The sequence below is a fragment of the Mixophyes fleayi genome, chromosome 2, assembly GCF_038048845.1.
Source record: "Mixophyes fleayi isolate aMixFle1 chromosome 2, aMixFle1.hap1, whole genome shotgun sequence".
Lineage (NCBI taxonomy): Eukaryota > Metazoa > Chordata > Amphibia > Anura > Limnodynastidae > Mixophyes > Mixophyes fleayi.
Window position 1 is genome coordinate 85,018,641 of NC_134403.1, and position 19,070 is coordinate 85,037,710.

Here is a 19,070-nt window from a genome sequence, read left to right on the forward strand (position 1 = left end):
GTTTAAACAACTCTGTTTACCCAGACACACCTACACCTTACTTTTCAAGCAGTTTTTTTTATAGTGGAGCAGGCAGATTTTTTTCTTGCTATATTCATTACAAAGGCACATGGGGGCCCACGGACATGCAGGGTCCTTTCTGCCCTCTACAAGCGAAGTAGCAACACAAGTTATATTTATGTTTGGAAGGAAAGATGAGCAGCCTGGCACTCATTGTATTCAGTGTTATGTAACATACAGCCAGATTGCTATGCAAGTCAGACAGGGGCGAACGCAGGATTTAGAAGGGGGGGTTTCCGCCCCCCCCCCCCCCCCCCCCCGGAAAAAAAAAAAAACATTGCGAGAGCAGCTCCATTTCGGTGAGTCTGAATTCTACAGCAGCCGCGGTGCTGTCAAGCAGCATCTGCGGCAGTGCTGTATTATACTACAATACAGCACTGCCGCGGACGCTTCTTTGACAGCGCCACGGCTACTGTACAGTACCGTTGGTTCGCGGAGGGGAGGGGTTTCTGGAGAACCAGAACCCCCCCCCCCTGCGTGCGCCACTGTCAGACTAAGGCACACTGAGCTCAGGAATCTGTTTTATCAGTCACTGGTGTACTGTTATCCACGACTGTGAATTGTGGGTTAGAATCCATATGAGATAACGTATCAAGTAAGCAAACTGCTACAAGTTAGTGTTTTGGTTTTCCTTTAGTCTGATTTTCTGCAGAATACAAACCTCCCCTTTTATTACGTTCTTTTATTGCTTGTGAAGAACTGGCAGCTGTAACTGGAGAAAGCAGATGCAGCAGCATTCATGTATTGTGCAGATGGAATAGGAGTGAGGACATAAATATATTCTGAGACCAGATTTGATATTAGCTGAACACTGCTGTCAACAGAGGTAAGGAAAGATCCTTTCAAGCCATGGTTACATCATGGCAATAATTTTAGCTTGATGTATCAACTCTTCTTATAAGAAGATGGCCACTAAAGATTGATTATCCACAGGGCCAGTGCAAAGTTTCTTCTTGCCCTAGGCAAAGCTTCAGCCTATCGCCCCCTCCTCTCCCCAATTCCCACATTCTAGACCATCACACACATGGCGTTTCCTAAATAAAAATAGTAAATCTTTCCCCCTCCTGGCTGGCTGGCAAGGCTGCAGTCCAGATACACTGATGTCTAGATGTACAGATGTCTGTCGCAGAATGCTGTCCAGGCATTACTGCTGCCCAGAAGCAGACACAGGATTTCTAAAGGGGAGGTTCCAAATTATAGATTTCAGAACAAAGCAAAGAAAACTTGACATCACTCATCTGTCACATACTGACATGTGCGCCGCTGCCCACCAACTTTACTCACAACCGCCTCCTGCCCACTAGCAATTTTTATACATGTCACCCGTACCCATCAGCTTTTGTCACACATGCCTCATCTATTCCACCAGCTTTTCTCACCTGCCCCCTGCCCTCTAGCTTTTCTCTCATATACACCCCTGCTCTAGGGGCCCTAGCCAGCTTTTTTCACACGTGCCCTCCCTCCCCAACTGCTTTTCTCACATGCTCTCTTGCCCACAAGATTTCAATAAATAACTAGCTTAATGCCACTTCCCCCTTGTTTCCGCTAGCATGGTGGCTTAGTGGTTAGCACTTCTGCCTCACAGCACTGAGGTCATGAGTTTGATTCCCGACCATGACCTTATCTGTGTGGTTTGTATGTTCTCCACGTGTTTGCATGGGTTTCCTCCGGGTGCTCCGGTTTCCTCCAAAAACATACTAGTAGGTTAATTAGCTGCTATTAAATTGCCCTTAATCCCTCTTGGTCTGTGTGTATGTTAGGAAGTTTAGACTGTAAGCTCCAATGGGGCAGGGACTGATGTGAGTGAGTTCTGTGTACAGTGCTGCAGAATTAGTGGCGTTATATCAGTAAATAGATGATGATAAAGCAGTGGCGACCAGAAGCTGTTTTTTTGTGCAACTTTAACTAATGAAATGTTGAAAGCATAGCGCAGATTAGTTGATGTGGGTTATTGTACTTTTACACCCCCAAACATGTCTCTTTACTATTAGAAAACCATATTCCATATTATAAGTCTATTATTTAATTCATTCTATAGTTTAAAGCAGAATGTGCAGTACATGGTTGTTGCTATTAAATTTGTTTTTACCTATTTAAAACAAAACAATACATGCATGATAACTACACAAATAACACAGCATTCTTATCATTGTGTACAGAAATCCTAGATTGATCTGCTTTCCTATGATTAGCTTAGTTGCAAGAACAGACTTTGAATGAGCAGAGAGAGGATTTCACAAGTGCTTAGTGAACTAATTATTTTTATGAGGGCTACCCAATATAAACATCTAAAATGCCATGTAAATATTTTAATATAAAGTAAAGCAGAAAATGTGTTTTAAATGTAGCACTTGGGGCCTATGCTATGTTTACTGAACTGATGTATGTCTGTAGGTATATTTGTAAATAAGTTCTCATCTCAGTCTCAGGCACATTTTCTCCAAATGAACCTTGGTTAGAGTCCTTAAAGTGACAGTTTGTACGAATTCTACAAGGGCTTGACTCAGGAAACCTTTGTCCGTCTCGTTGTGTGTAGGTATACAGTGAAGGCAAAGGCACAACTAACTGGGGCTAAAGCCTCCTTGAACATTTATTAAGGCATGGCATAAAATAGAGTAAGACAGGAAGGATTAGTACTAGAAATGCTCACACCCGAACTTAGCAGATCTGAGTACCGAGCCGAGCCTGCTCGGTACTTTCGCTCGTCCTCAGATTTGAAAACGAGGCAAAATGTCATCGTTACTTCGTCGGAACACGAGAGTTTTGGATTCCATAAGTACGGTCCTCCACGGCAATTCAGCGCCATTTCACAGAGGGACACAGAAGGGGTAGCACAGTTCTTGGCAGTCTCTAGAGCAGTTGGGCAGCGTCCTAGGTAGAAAAGAAAGAGGAGGGGTAGTAGTGTTCTTCAAAGTCTCCAGTGACATTAAGGAGAGCTCCATTGCTCCATTGCTAATTGTCATTGCTTACATAGAATTAATAGGTCTGTCAGAATTGGTGTTCTAAATCTGCAGTCACAAAATGTACTGTGTTATATAGGTAACACACTAAGAGGAGAGCTCCATTGCTCCATTGCTAATTGTCATTGGCTGAAATACAAATAATAGGGCTGGCAGTCTTGGTGTAAATCTGCAGTCAAATTGTACGGTGTTATATAGGTTACACACAAAGAGGAGAGCTCCACTGCTCCATTGCTAATTGGCATTGCTGAAATACAAAAAATAGGGCTGGCAGTCTTGGTGCAAATCTGCAGTTACATTGTACTGTGTTATATAGGTTACATAAAAAGAGGAGAGCTCCATTGCTAATTGCCATTGCTGAAATAGAAATACTAGGGCTGGCAGGCTTGGTCTTCTGAATTTGCAGTCAAATTGTACGGTGTTATATAGGTTACACACAAAGAGAAGAGCTCCATTGCTCCATTGCTAATTGTCATTGCTGAAATAGAAATACTAATGCTGGCAAGCTTGGTCTTCTGAATTTGCAGTCAAATTGTATGGTGTTATATAGGTAACACACTAAGAGGAGAGCTCCATTGCTCCATTGCTAATTGTCATTGCTGAAATTGAAATACTAGGGCTGGCAAGCTTGGTCTTTTGAATTTGCAGTCAAATTGTACGGTGTTATCAAAATGGGTGCACAGCACTACATAGAAGAGCAGGAGCACCAAGCAGCCGCTGGCACCATTCATGATGATAGTAATCCCTCTACGTCATCTGGTAAAGCCTATGTTAAAGTGCATAGTGTTTGTAAGTCAGGAAAACAAAAATGTAAAAAAACACCTTTCACCTTGGTCAAGAAAAAAGACCTGTAATCCAGGCAAAGTTATTTGCAGAAAAAAATAAAATTGCCAACATGCCATTCTACAAACGCAGTGGCAAGGTAAGAATGAGACCTTCGCCTTTCTCTATAAGTGCTAGTTCTGCAACTGTCACTGAGGCATCTTCTTGTACGGTCAGTCGTGACAAAGCAAGACCTTGTAATTCGAAAAAAGTGGTGTCCATATACTTTTACATGTATAAGCCGAGCTAGAAGAAAACTGTAAGGCATTAGAGGAAAATGTATGTTCAGATTCAGAAATGACACAAATCCCTGAGGAGAGTCTATCCATGAGTGCTATGTGTAATCCTGACCATTCTGATAGTGTACCCATAAAGAAGGTCCATTCAGCATTTCTGCAGATGTGTGCATGAACAGCCCAAGTATAGCCGGTGATATACAAATTGAGGATGCCACTTTGGAATTGCAACAGGATGAGGGGGATATTTGTGTAGCCGACGAGCACGCTAATGAAGATGAAGATGTTGATGAGGATGATGTTGTTTGTGTAAGTCCTGTACGGGTGGAGCCAGTTCTTGCACGTGATAAGAAGAAGGTCATTGTCATGCCTAGACATAAGACCAAAAAATCCACCTCTTATGTGTGGAAATATTTTTACCCAAATCCTGACAACATTTGTCTAGCCATTTTTTGGGTATGTAAAGCCACAGTCAGTCGAGGTAGGGACATTAACCATCTAGGAACCTCATCCATTTTACGCCATTTAAAGCGAGTTCATGGCAAGCTGTTGAGAAAATTGGAAACTTCTGCTAAAAAAATAACAAGCAGTCCATCATCAGCTAGATCCCTTCTGCTAGATGCTGACACCTGCAATCTACACACACAACACCGTCCTCATCAATATCCTCAGTAGCGATTTGAGTTAGTCCTGCATCCAAGTTAGTAAGGCTAGATGACTCCTACACTATCCTGGATTCCCCCGAAGAATTCTTGAGCGCTAGTCCCACTGCCGCCGCTGCTGCTGCTGCTGGGGATGAATCTTCATTCCAGAAGCAGACCAAGAAAAAGACTACTAGTAGTTTACAACAATTGACTGTTAAAAAATCCTTTGCAAGAGGAAGCAAGTATGAAAGCTGTCACCCAGTTGCAAAGAGGATCATAGACGCCATTTTGACTATGCTAGTATTAGATCTGCATCCAATATCCACTATTAATGCAGCTGGCTTTAGACAGTTACTTGAGGTCTTGTGTCCCCGTTACCAAATTCCATCATGACACCATTTCACCAGAAAAGTTATTCCTCACCTCTAACAGAAGTTTCGTAAAAATTTAATTATTGGACTACAAAAATGCCATTCTTCACACTGTACATTTAACCACAGATATGTGCACAAGCGGAACTGGGCAATCTAAAGATTATATGACTGTAACAGCCCACTGGGTTGGTGATTTGCCTTCACCAGCAGGAACATGTACCCAAGTACGTCACATTTGTCAGAGGCAGGCTACTCTGTGTGTCACTGGCTTCACTAAGAGGCATACAACTGACAATCTGTTACAAAAACTAAGGGATGTCATTGCAACATGGCCTATCCCGCTTGCACTCTCCTCAGGATATGTCATTTCTGATAAACGCCACCAATATTGTCAGAGCATTACAGCTGGGTGAATTCCATCATATTCCAATAAACTTGGTGGTGCAGAGCTTTTTAAAAAAAATGACAGGGACGTGCAGGAGATGCTGTTTGTAGCCCGTAAAATATCTGGATATTTCCAGCATTCGGCAACAGCATGTAGGAGATTGCAGCAGCTACAAGAGCAATTTAATTTGCCCTGCCACCAACTGAAGCAAGAGGAGGGGACAAGGTGGAATTCTACCCTGTACAGTGGCGCACCCAGGGGGGTTTCTGGGTCTCCAGAAACCCCTCCTCTCCGCTAATTAAGTGCTTCTTTGACAGCGTCGCGGTTGCTGTATAGTACAGTGCTGCTGAAACTGAGCTGCTGCGCATGCGTGGGTGCATGCGCAGCAGCTCTCTCGCGGGTTGTTTTTTTTTGGGTGGGGGGGACAATTCCATCTTGCACCACTTTAACCTTTCAGCTACCGCTGTATGCCAATGTTACCTACATGTGCTATATACTGTTGTGTACTTGGCAAAAATCTTAGTCATCCATTGATGATGCAGATGACTCAGCACAACATTTTGACATCTGGTCTTGTCTACTGTAAAAGAATTGACCAGAATTAGTGACACCTCTGCTGTAAATCCACCTGATCCTACTATCAACTATCAACATTCAAAGAATGGTGAGGATTATTTTTAATTTTTTTGAACGATATAAAGACAACAGTTTTATTAACAAAGAACAAAGTTGCTTGCAGAAGTAATGTAAGCATGGATGTCTAAAATTGACGTGTATATGTATTCCACTTTGCTGCTGTTTCATCAAGTGTTTGTAATCTGCACTTTACATCAAAGGTACCTAACTATATTATAATTTTGTGGGAATTGGGGCTGATTGGAAGCTCAGTGATGAAGTTGCTTTTTGCTGTAATCACAATGGCTCTTTTTTTAGTGCATTGTCTAGCACCCTGGATTGGTCTGGGTCTGATAAAAGCATGCATCCCGGGGTCAGTGCTCGGCACCATGCATTAGCTGTAGAATTACCACAGTTATCCAAGAAAAAGGTGGAGCGATCTAATGGACCATAACTGGTTTCATGATCCAAGGACAATTCCATCTTGCACCACTTTTCTTTTCTGCCACTGATGTTTGCCAATGTTTCCTAGATGTGCTAGGAACTGCCGTGTGTTTCACTTATTGCTCTGTCGCTTAGCACCCAGCCAGGTCGCTGCAGTCTTTGTTTGAAAATATATGAAAATAATTTTGTGACCTGTGAGATGGTCAAAATTGACTGCAAATTACTTGAAATTAGTGTTGAGGTTAATAATAATGTAGGGGGGAAAAAAGCAAAATTATGCAATTTTAGAAAAAAATATGGATTTTAGAAACAAAATAGGGATCCAAAACCAAAACCAAAACCAAAAAAACCGCAAGGGCGGTTTTGCCAAAACCAAAACCAAAACCAAAACACAAAGTTAATCCCGATCCAAAACCAAAAACCAAAACCAGAACACGGGGGTCAGTGAACATCTCTACTTAGAAGAAGGGATAACAGATACTGGCTATGGATACTGGTAGCAGTATTACTATACTACTGAGTCAACAGATGCAGTTCATATTATGCCACACTTTATTTATTTATTATGTGACCACAATTAATTCTATATTGTAAGTTTGCGAGCAGGGCCTTCTTACCTCTCTGTCTGTTTGTATTATCCTGTATTGTTTTATTACTGTGTTTGTTCCCAATTGTAAAGTACTATGGAATTTCCTGGCGCTATATAGATAAATGTTGATAATGATGTTTATGATATTATGCCACACTGTAGTGCCCCCAGTTCATATTATGCTACACAGTAGTGCCCACAGTTCATATTATGCCCAATTGCATATATAAATATACACATTATCATTAAACACATATATTAATAAAACATATGCTGTTGTAAATGGACCGTGCCTGTGCTCCAACATTAATGCGGCTGTGCATTAGGCATTCGTGAGTGCCTTGGCACATGCGGCACATCCTGTGTGCACACCTATGCCTGTGGCTCACTAGTAAGTGCATCCTCACTCTCACACCACATGTGATCTACTGGCAATCCACCTTCTCTAAATAGCTTGACAAACATGCATAAACTAACAGTTAGTATATCATTAGATTTGCAAAATCAGTGAGCTCAAATAAGGTGATGCCAGTGGTGTGTTGATGACTGTGACCCAGCCTTTAATTGAGCAGTGAAGCAGTCCATGAGCACAGAATAATACTGTTTCTGGTGATAGCTATTCACTAGCCTTTCAGGTAAAATGTGTGATTTAGACTGTGCAGGAACTGTCCAAGACAGCGAAATGGACCTTAACCAAGTGGAGTAGTTTGTGGCTACTGGTCCACTATCAGTGTGTTGCAAAATGCAGACCCCTGGTTAGGAAAGACAAGGCAGTCTCTCTCAACAGCACAATGTTTAGTAATAGTAGTTCAAAGAGTTACTCACACTGCCCCCAGGGTGCTGCAACACCCAATTTAACTTGGCTGGAACATTTTCAGTTACGCCAGGAAAATACCGTCAGCAGATGAACACTCTCAGCCGGTGTGTTTACATTAACATGAAATTATGGGGAGAAATGCCAATTGTTTTTTTGGGCGCTCAGATCAAATCTTTTAGCTCTAAGACAAGCAATAGTAAGTATCACATATATTGCCTGCATTAAACCGTGCATACTCCACCTCTTTGACTCCCCTAAATCATTTGTTGTAGTGAACCTTTTGTTTAACCTGTTCTGTGCATGCGCAGAATGAATTTGCAGAGGATACGCTCAAAAAAGCCAGTTACGTGCCTCATGCCCTAAGAGAGATGGAATGACTGAAGTAGACATAGCAGTCAGTGACTTTGGCTAGGTAGTGTTATCCACCCAACTGTTTTTCAATTTGGAATTGGCCTTCTAATTTTATTCTTTCCAAATTCCTATATTACATAATGAATTAAAAAAAGATGGTCACCAGTATGATGCTTGTGGTTCTCATATTGCCTCTAAAATTTGAACATTCAGAATAAATGTCCTCAATTAGAGTTAGGCATACGTCTGTTTTGGTGGCAATGAATATACTCCTTTACGTACTGCTTATGCACAACAAAATGCATTTGTATCTAGATTTGTGTGCAACGTAAATGTGCGACCCCTTACGAATGGAGTGGCAGAACTGAGGCAATCATCAGTTCATTACTGTAAAGTTGTATAGCTATAATTATAGCACGCCCCTTGGAGATGCAACAAAATTAGACCTAATTAGACATAGATACATGCCCAGATATATTTAATTTAGCTACTGGAGGGCTGGTGCAAAGATATTCATTGCACCATCTAGCTTATTCTGATTGGCTGATTGCATGCTGACCCCTCCAGCTGAGAGTTAAATCATTAGCGCAGTAGTTATCTCATTTCAAATGGTGGCATTAGTCACATTACTTAATTATATTTCCAATTGGACTGATAGAAAGAGGATTTCCCATTTCATTTTTAAAGGGGTAAAAGACGGATGTGGACGTTTCTGTATTATACTACATCTTATATGGAAACAGGAACCTTCACATTTATTAATTACTGTCTTGACACTATACTCTTGTGTACATGACATATATTTATATGTCTCGGGCCCAACTACTCGGGACTTACTACTCCACCACTTGATCCAAGTATGTACTGATGACTTTTCCAAAGTCCAAGCAGTGACACAGTGGGGCATCACCCAACAAACCACCCATCATTAGGAGACCATCCCCACCATATAGGGAGGAGAGCAAGACGACCAGCACGAGAATGCTCCTATCCATCCCATCCACAGGTACCCAGCATAACAGCATCTTTAGAAAAGTGAAACTAATCGGTGGAAGTGTCAGTGCATATCAGCAAAGCAACACAAGGCTAATTATTGTCTAGACCAGTGTTTCTCAAACCCAGTACTCAGGACCCCTAACATGTTTTCCACGTGATAAGGGAAATAATTATGCTACCTGGGGATCTGTTACAATATGTCAGTCAGCAATGAATACTAAGGCAAGTAGATATGGAAAACATGCACTATTAGGGGTCCTGAGGATCAAGTTTAAGAACCACTGGTTTAGACCATTCAGCACTCAGAAGACAGAATCTGGTCAGCAAAGAAATGGAGCAGTGAGTCAATAGCCCATTCTAACATCCTTGACTCACTGCTGCTCCCGTCACATTTGCTCTCAATGCAGAATAAGATGATCAATGAACTGAACACTTTCCTAAACTGGGAGCTACTGATTTGATAGAGAAGAAACCAGAGAATCAAATTCTAAGAGCCTGCAGGGCTACTTTCCCAAGAGGAATTCTTCAAAGTCAATCTGCCTGCAATATACAGAGGGTCTGATTCAAAAAAGAACTTGTGAGAAAATCACCCCCTTAGCTGGTATGGTGGTTATCCTCTGTGGGATTCAACTCACTCGGGAGGACCAGAATATATAAAAAATAAGGCTTTATTACAACAACATAATATCATAAGACGTTCACAAGATACAGGGTAAATGGTAACATATACCCTCCAGCAGCCTCTTGCAGTCAGCATTCCAAAGTAACAATCTTAGTATCCTTCAGAGTCATATCCTCCCACATTATTAGTGCTACCATTTAGCTAGACAGTTTCTGTGTCACCAAGCTTGGGCTACTAGCTCTCATAATCCCTGTCCTGGTAGGGTTTCCTCTGGCGGTATTACAATGCCTGGGCCAGAGTCAGTTGTGCAGGTGTTACATGCACCAGGATCCTCCAAGATAGAATGAATCTATTGACATTCTGCTCTCCTTATATTCCTGGCTGTCTACACAGGGAGTAGTGTCAAGATGTCCCAAACCTCCTTCTTTCAGCAGGGGTCTATCAGTGGACACTTAAATTATTTAACTGTAAGATATACTGTCTCTCTTACCTTGATTATATAATGGAATGGCTTGACGGAACTGCCTATTTGGCTGGATACATTTAAGAAAAGGTTACAATATTACATCAAAGAATAACATGACTCTTCACGCTTGCATGAAACATTAAAACATTTGACACATTGTATCTGCAGCGGTACACAGTCTAAGTCTGAGATACACTTTGATACAATAACATTTCTATTGATACATAATACTTTTTCCAATGCTATTTCAGCCAGTATAGTGCTGTGGAGACACATTGCCGATCATCTGACCTACTTACCACTCAGATTACCTGTTGACCTAGATCATTAACTTGGACTGCAAGCTAACTATCTGTCACGGGCACTAGGAGTCTTTACCCAGGTATCACCAGATGATGGACTTACCAGAGCAGAATAGGTGGTAATATGGTACTCTGGTAGCGGGGTGATCACGGAACAGGAGACAGCAGATGGTAAGAGAATGCTCGTGGAAAGTCTATGACTAGCAGCACTGGTAATATATAGATAACTGTACACGAGGAACTGGATGGACAAGGAAACGTGAGGGTAGTCAGTGGTCTGCGGGTAGCAAGTTGTACCACTGCTATAGTGAGGAGGAATGTCCAGAAGTAACGAGGAGGTGATGAGAGTCAGCGGTCTGCGTATAGCAAGTTGTACCGCTGTCTAGGTGAGGGAATGGAATCCAGGTGAAGGTATCCGGGAAGTCAGTGGTCTGTGTTAGCAAGTTGTACCACTGCTATGTGAAAGGATACTGGAAACTGGTGACTCAGGAAACAGGGAACAGTGGTCTGCCTCTAGCAAGTTGTACCACTGAAATATATATGTGAGGAGGAGCACGGGGAGATAAATGCAATGCAGAGTATACACGGGCACACTGAACTTGATCCCACGATGATATGCACAAAATAGTAATAACTGAGCAGCACTGCACAAATATACAAAGTCACAAGAACTATCCAGGCTAAAAGGTAACACAGTCAAATGATGGCAATAGTCTCAGTGGATAGGAAACTCCAGAGGAGAACAACTCAGTCCAGCTAGATATGCAATACACCAGCACAGTCAATGAGAAGTATGCATACCGTGGTTCAGGAGAGCAGGCTGTCAGAAAGGAGTGTAGGGATACCTGAACGGCTGGAGGCCGGCAGGATACGAAGTCCCAGGAGGGTGGAAGCGGTAACCAAGTAGGTGCAGCGCACAGTAGGTAGACCAGCAAGGATATAAACAATACTCAGGAAGCAGTAGTATATAGAACTGGACACCCTGAGAGCACAGGAGAGTAGAGGCGGTCTAGCCGAGATGAAAGCAGCGGAGCGTTGATCCGATGCAGACAGGCGAGTTGACACAAGCGGGAACACTGTAAAAGCACGGGACAGCGGATCGGCTGGCTGCAGACACGAGGAGTACTGGAGGGTTGCAGTGGACTGGAAACTGTAGATACACGGAGGCAGCGGATAGGAATCAGCTGGTGCAGTCACGATGAAACACGGGAGAGTAGAGGTGAGCAGGATATTGTAGATACACGGAGGCAGCGGATAGGAATCAGCTGGTGCAGTCACGATGAAACACGGGAGAGTTGAGATAAGCAGGATACTGTAGATACACGGAGGCAGCTAATAGGAATCATCTGGAGCAGTCACGATGAAACACGGGAGAGTAGAGGTGAGCAGGATATTATAGATACACGGAGGCAGCGGATAGGAATCAGCTGGTGCAGTCACGATGAAACACGGGAGAGTAGAGGTGAGCAGGATATTGTAGATACACGGAGGCAGCGGATAGGAATCAGCTGGTGCAGTCACGATGAAACACGGGAGAGTTGAGATAAGCAGGATACTGTAGATACACGGAGGCAGCTAATAGGAATCATCTGGAGCAGTCACGATGAAAGACGGGAGAGTAGAGGTGAGCAGGATATTATAGATACACGGAGACAGCGGATAGGAATCAGCTGGTGCAGTCACGATGAAACACGGGAGAGTTGAGATAAGCAGGATACTGTAGATACACGGAGGCAGCGGATAGGAATCAGCTGGAGCAGTCACGATGAAACACAGGAGAGTTGAAGTGGACTGGAAACTGTAGAAGCACAGAGGCAGCGGATAGGAATCAGCTGGTGCAGTCACGATGAAACACAGGAGAGTTGAAGTGGTCTGGAAACCACAAACGAACAACAGGAATCAGCAGGAGCTGAATACACGAGGAAACACAGGAACACCTTCAGAGGCTCATGGGGAATGAGATTCCAAGATCAGGCAACGAGGTATTGAACACAGGTGCTTTAAATAGGGAGTGTTGCCTGATCAGCCAATTAACTAAAAAGAACATGTACTGAAGGATTGAAAAGTAGGGAAAGATCAAGAACCACTTCCTCCTAATGCTGAAGCTGCTGCCACTAATCATGACATAGACGATGAAATACCATCAACGTCGTCTGCCAAGGCCGATGCCCAATCTCCTAGTACAGGACATGTAAAATCCAAAAACCCAAAGTTGACTTAAATTTCCAAAAAAAGAAAATTAAAAACATCTGAGGAGAAACGAAAACTTGCCAATATGCCATTTACGACACAGAGTGGCAAGGAACGGCTTAGGCCCTGGCCCGTGTTCAGTACTACTGGTTCAGCTTCACCCAAGGATCTAAGCCCTCCTCCACCCCCCCTCTCAAAAAAATTGAAGAGAGTTATGCTGTCAGCAACAACAACAAAACAGCAAACAACTCTGTCTTCTAAATAGATGACATCACAAATCCCCAAGGCGAGTCCAAGGGTGTTGGTGGTTTATAAGCCTGACCTTCCCATCACTGTATGGGAAGAGGTGACTCCATCCACCATTTGCAGCACACCCTCTGCATATGCTGGATGGATCACCCACAGTGTAGATCCAGATTTGGATAATCAAGGTGTCAATGTTGTACACCGGGAAGAGGCTATTGATGTAGCTGGCGCTGTGGAGGAACTTGATGATGAGGATGCTGATGTGGTTATTGTAAATGAGGCACCAGGGGGGGAAAACAGCTGTTGTCCATGGGATGAAAAAGCCCATCGTCATGCCTGGTCAGAAGACCAAAAAATGCACCTCTTCGGTCTGGAGTTATTTTTATCCAAATCCTGACAACAAATGTATGGCCATATGTAGCTTATGTAAAGCTCAAATAAGCAGGGGTAAGGATCTTGGCCACCTAGGGACATCCTATCATTTCAGCCACAGTAGTTTGGTAGGCCCTGTCGCTGAAATGATTGGTTTGTTAAAGTGTGTATGTCCTATTTCAACAACATCAGGGTGGGTGGGAGGGCCCAAGGACAATACCATCTTGCAACTCTTTTTTTGGCATTATGTGCTCTTTGGGGCCTAGTACTATCTCCATCAGAGATATTCCTGCAGGCCATGTCACCGGCACAGCTATGTTGGTGATAGACGTGCGCTGCATACTCTGTCTGATTTAGCAGAAGCTAGGCATTGCCCTTGATAATCAAATAGGCTTTCCGTGATATTACATTGTCAGGGATTAGGCTAAACAGAGTGTCATGGTATTTGAGATCCTTACCTTACCTACACACAGCGTATACAGCGCTGCTATTTGTTCTATCATATTAATGTTTAGATAGGGTCTCTACATATTAACACACTCCGCTTGCTCACATCACCCAGTGAAGCAAGCGCTATATAAGTGCCAACTTTTATACACGTTAGGCAGCGTCTTTAACGAGAATACAGTATCTATATAATTGTGAGTGCTTTAAGATCTTACATGACCTTTAATCAGGCCACTTTAATCGCTGCTCTATTACAGATCTCTGTACAGTGATCATCATGCATATTTTTGCAGAACCAATTTAAATATATAAACAGGGTCTCCTAGAATACGTACTATTTTATTTAAAGGAGTATTAAGGGGCATTACACTCTAATAAAGAGACTCATCATTTCTGAATAAAAAAAATGCTCTAATTCTTGTTAAGTTCCCAAAAAGAGGAACTGCCATTTCTATTACTACGTTCATTCTATTTGTAGTTCCCAAAAAGAGGAACTGCCATTTCTATTGATATTTTCATTCTATATGTAGTTCCCAAAAAGAGGAACTGCCATTTCTATTGATATTTTCATTCTATATGTAGTTCCCAAAAAGAGGAACTGCCATTTCTATTGATATTTTCATTCTATATGTAGTTCTTAAAAAGAGGAACTGCCATTTCTATTGATATTTTCATTTTATATGTAGTTCCCAAAAAGAGGAACTGCCATTTCTATTGATATTTTCATTCTATATGTAGTTCCCAAAAAGAGGAACTGTCATTTCTATTGCTATTTTCATTCTATATGTAGTTCCCAAAAAGAGGAACTGCCATTTCTATTTATATTTTCATTCTATATGTAGTTCCCAAAAAGAGGAACTGCCATTTCTATTGATATTTTCATTCTATATGTAGTTCCCAAAAAGAGGAACTGCCATTTCTATTACTACTTTCTTTCTTTCTGTATTTCCAAAAAAGACGAACTGCCATTTCTATTGCTACGTTTTGTTTTTTTGTAGTTCCAAAAAAAAATAACTGCGGCCTTAACTGCTATCTTGGTGTTAGACGTGCATCCGGTGTCCGCCATCTGTGCAGTGGTACTCAGACCAGTTGAGGGTTTTATATTGTGGCCCCAGTACCAAATTGGGTACCGGGGCCACTCCACTACGCAGTCTAGATAGATGCGTATCAGATATTAAACTACATTCAATGTTGGGGCCAAATCCAAAATTAATTAAAATGACCTGTCATCGTCAAAAACAAGAGGTATTGACGCTTTAGAACTACACCCTGTATATGCTGCAGAGGATGTAGGATCAGCCATCTGTAGAATGAAATTCAGACCAGTTGAGGGTTTTATATTGTGGCCCCGGTACCAAATTGTGTACCGGGGCCACTACACTACGCAGTCCAGACGAGTTGACACAAGCGGGAACACTGTAAAAGCACGGGACAGCGGATCGGCTGGCTGCAGACACGAGGAGTACTGGAGGGTTGCAGTGGACTGGAAACTGTAGATACACGGAGGCAGCGGATAGGAATCAGCTGGTGCAGTCACGATGAAACACGGGAGAGTAGAGGTGAGCAGGATATTGTAGATACACGGAGGCAGCGGATAGGAATCAGCTGGTGCAGTCACGATGAAACACGGGAGAGTTGAGATAAGCAGGATACTGTAGATACACGGAGGCAGCTAATAGGAATCAGCTGGAGCAGTCACGATGAAACACGGGAGAGTAGAGGTGAGCAGGATATTATAGATACACGGAGACAGCGGATAGGAATCAGCTGGTGCAGTCACGATGAAACACGGGAGAGTTGAGATAAGCAGGATACTGTAGATACACGGAGGCAGCGGATAGGAATCAGCTGGAGCAGTCACGATGAAACACAGGAGAGTTGAAGTGGACTGGAAACTGTAGAAGCACAGAGGCAGCGGATAGGAATCAGCTGGTGCAGTCACGATGAAACACAGGAGAGTTGAAGTGGTCTGGAAACCACAAACGAACAACAGGAATCAGCAGGAGCTGAATACACGAGGAAACACAGGAACACCTTCAGAGGCTCATGGGGAATGAGACTCCAAGATCAGGCAACGAGGTATTGAACACAGGTGCTTTAAATAGGGAGTGTTGCCTGATCAGCCAATTAACTAAAAAGAACATGTACTGAAGGATTGAAAAGTAGGGAAAGATCAAGAACCACTTCCTCCTAATGCTGAAGCTGCTGCCACTAATCATGACATAGACGATGAAATACCATCAACGTCGTCTGCCAAGGCCGATGCCCAATCTCCTAGTACAGGACATGTAAAATCCAAAAACCCAAAGTTGACTTAAATTTCCAAAAAAAGAAAATTAAAAACATCTGAGGAGAAACGAAAACTTGCCAATATGCCATTTACGACACGGAGTGGCAAGGAACGGCTTAGGCCCTGGCCCGTGTTCAGTACTACTGGTTCAGCTTCACCCAAGGATCTAAGCCCTCCTCCACCCCCCCTCTCAAAAAAATTGAAGAGAGTTATGCTGTCAGCAACAACAACAAAACAGCAAACAACTCTGTCTTCTAAATAGATGACATCACAAATCCCCAAGGCGAGTCCAAGGGTGTTGGTGGTTTATAAGCCTGACCTTCCCATCACTGTATGGGAAGAGGTGACTCCATCCACCATTTGCAGCACACCCTCTGCATATGCTGGATGGATCACCCACAGTGTAGATCCAGATTTGGATAATCAAGGTGTCAATGTTGTACACCGGGAAGAGGCTATTGATGTAGCTGGCGCTGTGGAGGAACTTGATGATGAGGATGCTGATGTGGTTATTGTAAATGAGGCACCAGGGGGGGAAAACAGCTGTTGTCCATGGGATGAAAAAGCCCATCGTCATGCCTGGTCAGAAGACCAAAAAATGCACCTCTTCGGTCTGGAGTTATTTTTATCCAAATCCTGACAACAAATGTATGGCCATATGTAGCTTATGTAAAGCTCAAATAAGCAGGGGTAAGGATCTTGGCCACCTAGGGACATCCTATCATTTCAGCCACAGTAGTTTGGTAGGCCCTGTCGCTGAAATGATTGGTTTGTTAAAGTGTGTATGTCCTATTTCAACAACATCAGGGTGGGTGGGAGGGCCCAAGGACAATACCATCTTGCAACTCTTTTTTTGGCATTATGTGCTCTTTGGGGCCTAGTACTATCTCCATCAGAGATATTCCTGCAGGCCATGTCACCGGCACAGCTATGTTGGTGATAGACGTGCGCTGCATACTCTGTCTGATTTAGCAGAAGCTAGGCATTGCCCTTGATAATCAAATAGGCTTTCCGTGATATTACATTGTCAGGGATTAGGCTAAACAGAGTGTCATGGTATTTGAGATCCTTACCTTACCTACACACAGCGTATACAGCGCTGCTATTTGTTCTATCATATTAATGTTTAGATAGGGTCTCTACATATTAACACACTCCGCTTGCTCACATCACCCAGTGAAGCAAGCGCTATATAAGTGCCAACTTTTATACACGTTAGGCAGCGTCTTTAACGAGAATACAGTATCTATATAATTGTGAGTGCTTTAAGATCTTACATGACCTTTAATCAGGCCACTTTAATCGCTGCTCTATTACAGATCTCTGTACAGTGATCATCATGCATATTTTTGCAGAACCAATTTAAATATATAAACAGGGTCTCCTAGAATACGTACTATTTTATTTAAAGGAGTATTAAGGGGCATTACACTCTAATAAAGAGACTCATAATTTCTGAATAAAAAAAATGCTCTAATTCTTGTTAAGTTCCCAAAAAGAGGAACTGCCATTTCTATTACTACGTTCATTCTATTTGTAGTTCCCAAAAAGAGGAACTGCCATTTCTATTGATATTTTCATTCTATATGTAGTTCCCAAAAAGAGGAACTGCCATTTCTATTGATATTTTCATTCTATATGTAGTTCCCAAAAAGAGGAACTGTCATTTCTATTGCTATTTTCATTCTATATGTAGTTCCCAAAAAGAGGAACTGCCATTTCTATTTATATTTTCATTCTATATGTAGTTCCCAAAAAGAGGAACTGCCATTTCTATTGATATTTTCATTCTATATGTAGTTCCCAAAAAGAGGAACTGCCATTTCTATTACTACTTTCTTTCTTTCTGTATTTCCAAAAAAGACGAACTGCCATTTCTATTGCTACGTTTTGTTTTTTTGTAGTTCCAAAAAAAAATAACTGCGGCCTTAACTGCTATCTTGGTGTTAGACGTGCATCCGGTGTCCGCCATCTGTGCAGTGGTACTCAGACCAGTTGAGGGTTTTATATTGTGGCCCCAGTACCAAATTGGGTACCGGGGCCACTCCACTACGCAGTCTAGATAGATGCGTATCAGATATTAAACTACATTCAATGTTGGGGCCAAATCCAAAATTAATTAAAATGACCTGTCATCGTCAAAAACAAGAGGTATTGACGCTTTAGAACTACACCCTGTATATGCTGCAGAGGATGTAGGATCAGCCATCTGTAGAATGAAATTCAGACCAGTTGAGGGTTTTATATTGTGGCCCCGGTACCAAATTGTGTACCGGGGCCACTACACTACGCAGTCCAGACGAGTTGACACAAGCGGGAACACTGTAAAAGCACGGGACAGCGGATCGGCTGGCTGCAGACACGAGGAGTACTGGAGGGTTGCAGTGGACTGGAAACTGTAGATACACGGAGGCAGCGGATAGGAATCAGCTGGTGCAGTCACGATGAAACACGGGAGAGTAGAGGTGAGCAGGATATTGTAGATACACGGAGGCAGCGGATAGGAATCAGCTGGTGCAGTCACGATGAAACACGGGAGAGTTGAGATAAGCAGGATACTGTAGATACACGGAGGCAGCTAATAGGAATCAGCTGGAGCAGTCACGATGAAACACGGGAGAGTAGAGGTGAGCAGGATATTATAGATACACGGAGACAGCGGATAGGAATCAGCTGGTGCAGTCACGATGAAACACGGGAGAGTTGAGATAAGCAGGATACTGTAGATACACGGAGGCAGCGGATAGGAATCAGCTGGAGCAGTCACGATGAAACACAGGAGAGTTGAAGTTGACTGGAAACTGTAGAAGCACAGAGGCAGCGGATAGGAATCAGCTGGTGC

The 19,070-nt window shown here is 42.8% G+C and overlaps 1 protein-coding gene across 1 annotated transcript in view; it reads left to right on the plus strand.

Annotated features, from left to right (window-relative positions):
- The first annotated feature begins 553 nt into the window (after window positions 1-553).
- LOC142141213 (retinol dehydrogenase 16-like) overlaps window positions 554-19,070 on the plus strand; it is a 62,666-nt gene continuing 44,149 nt past the window's right edge. Inside the window, exon 1 of the mRNA XM_075199435.1 lies at window positions 554-886. The gene's annotated coding sequence lies outside the window, so the exon portion shown is untranslated. The remainder of the gene's footprint in view (window positions 887-19,070) is intronic.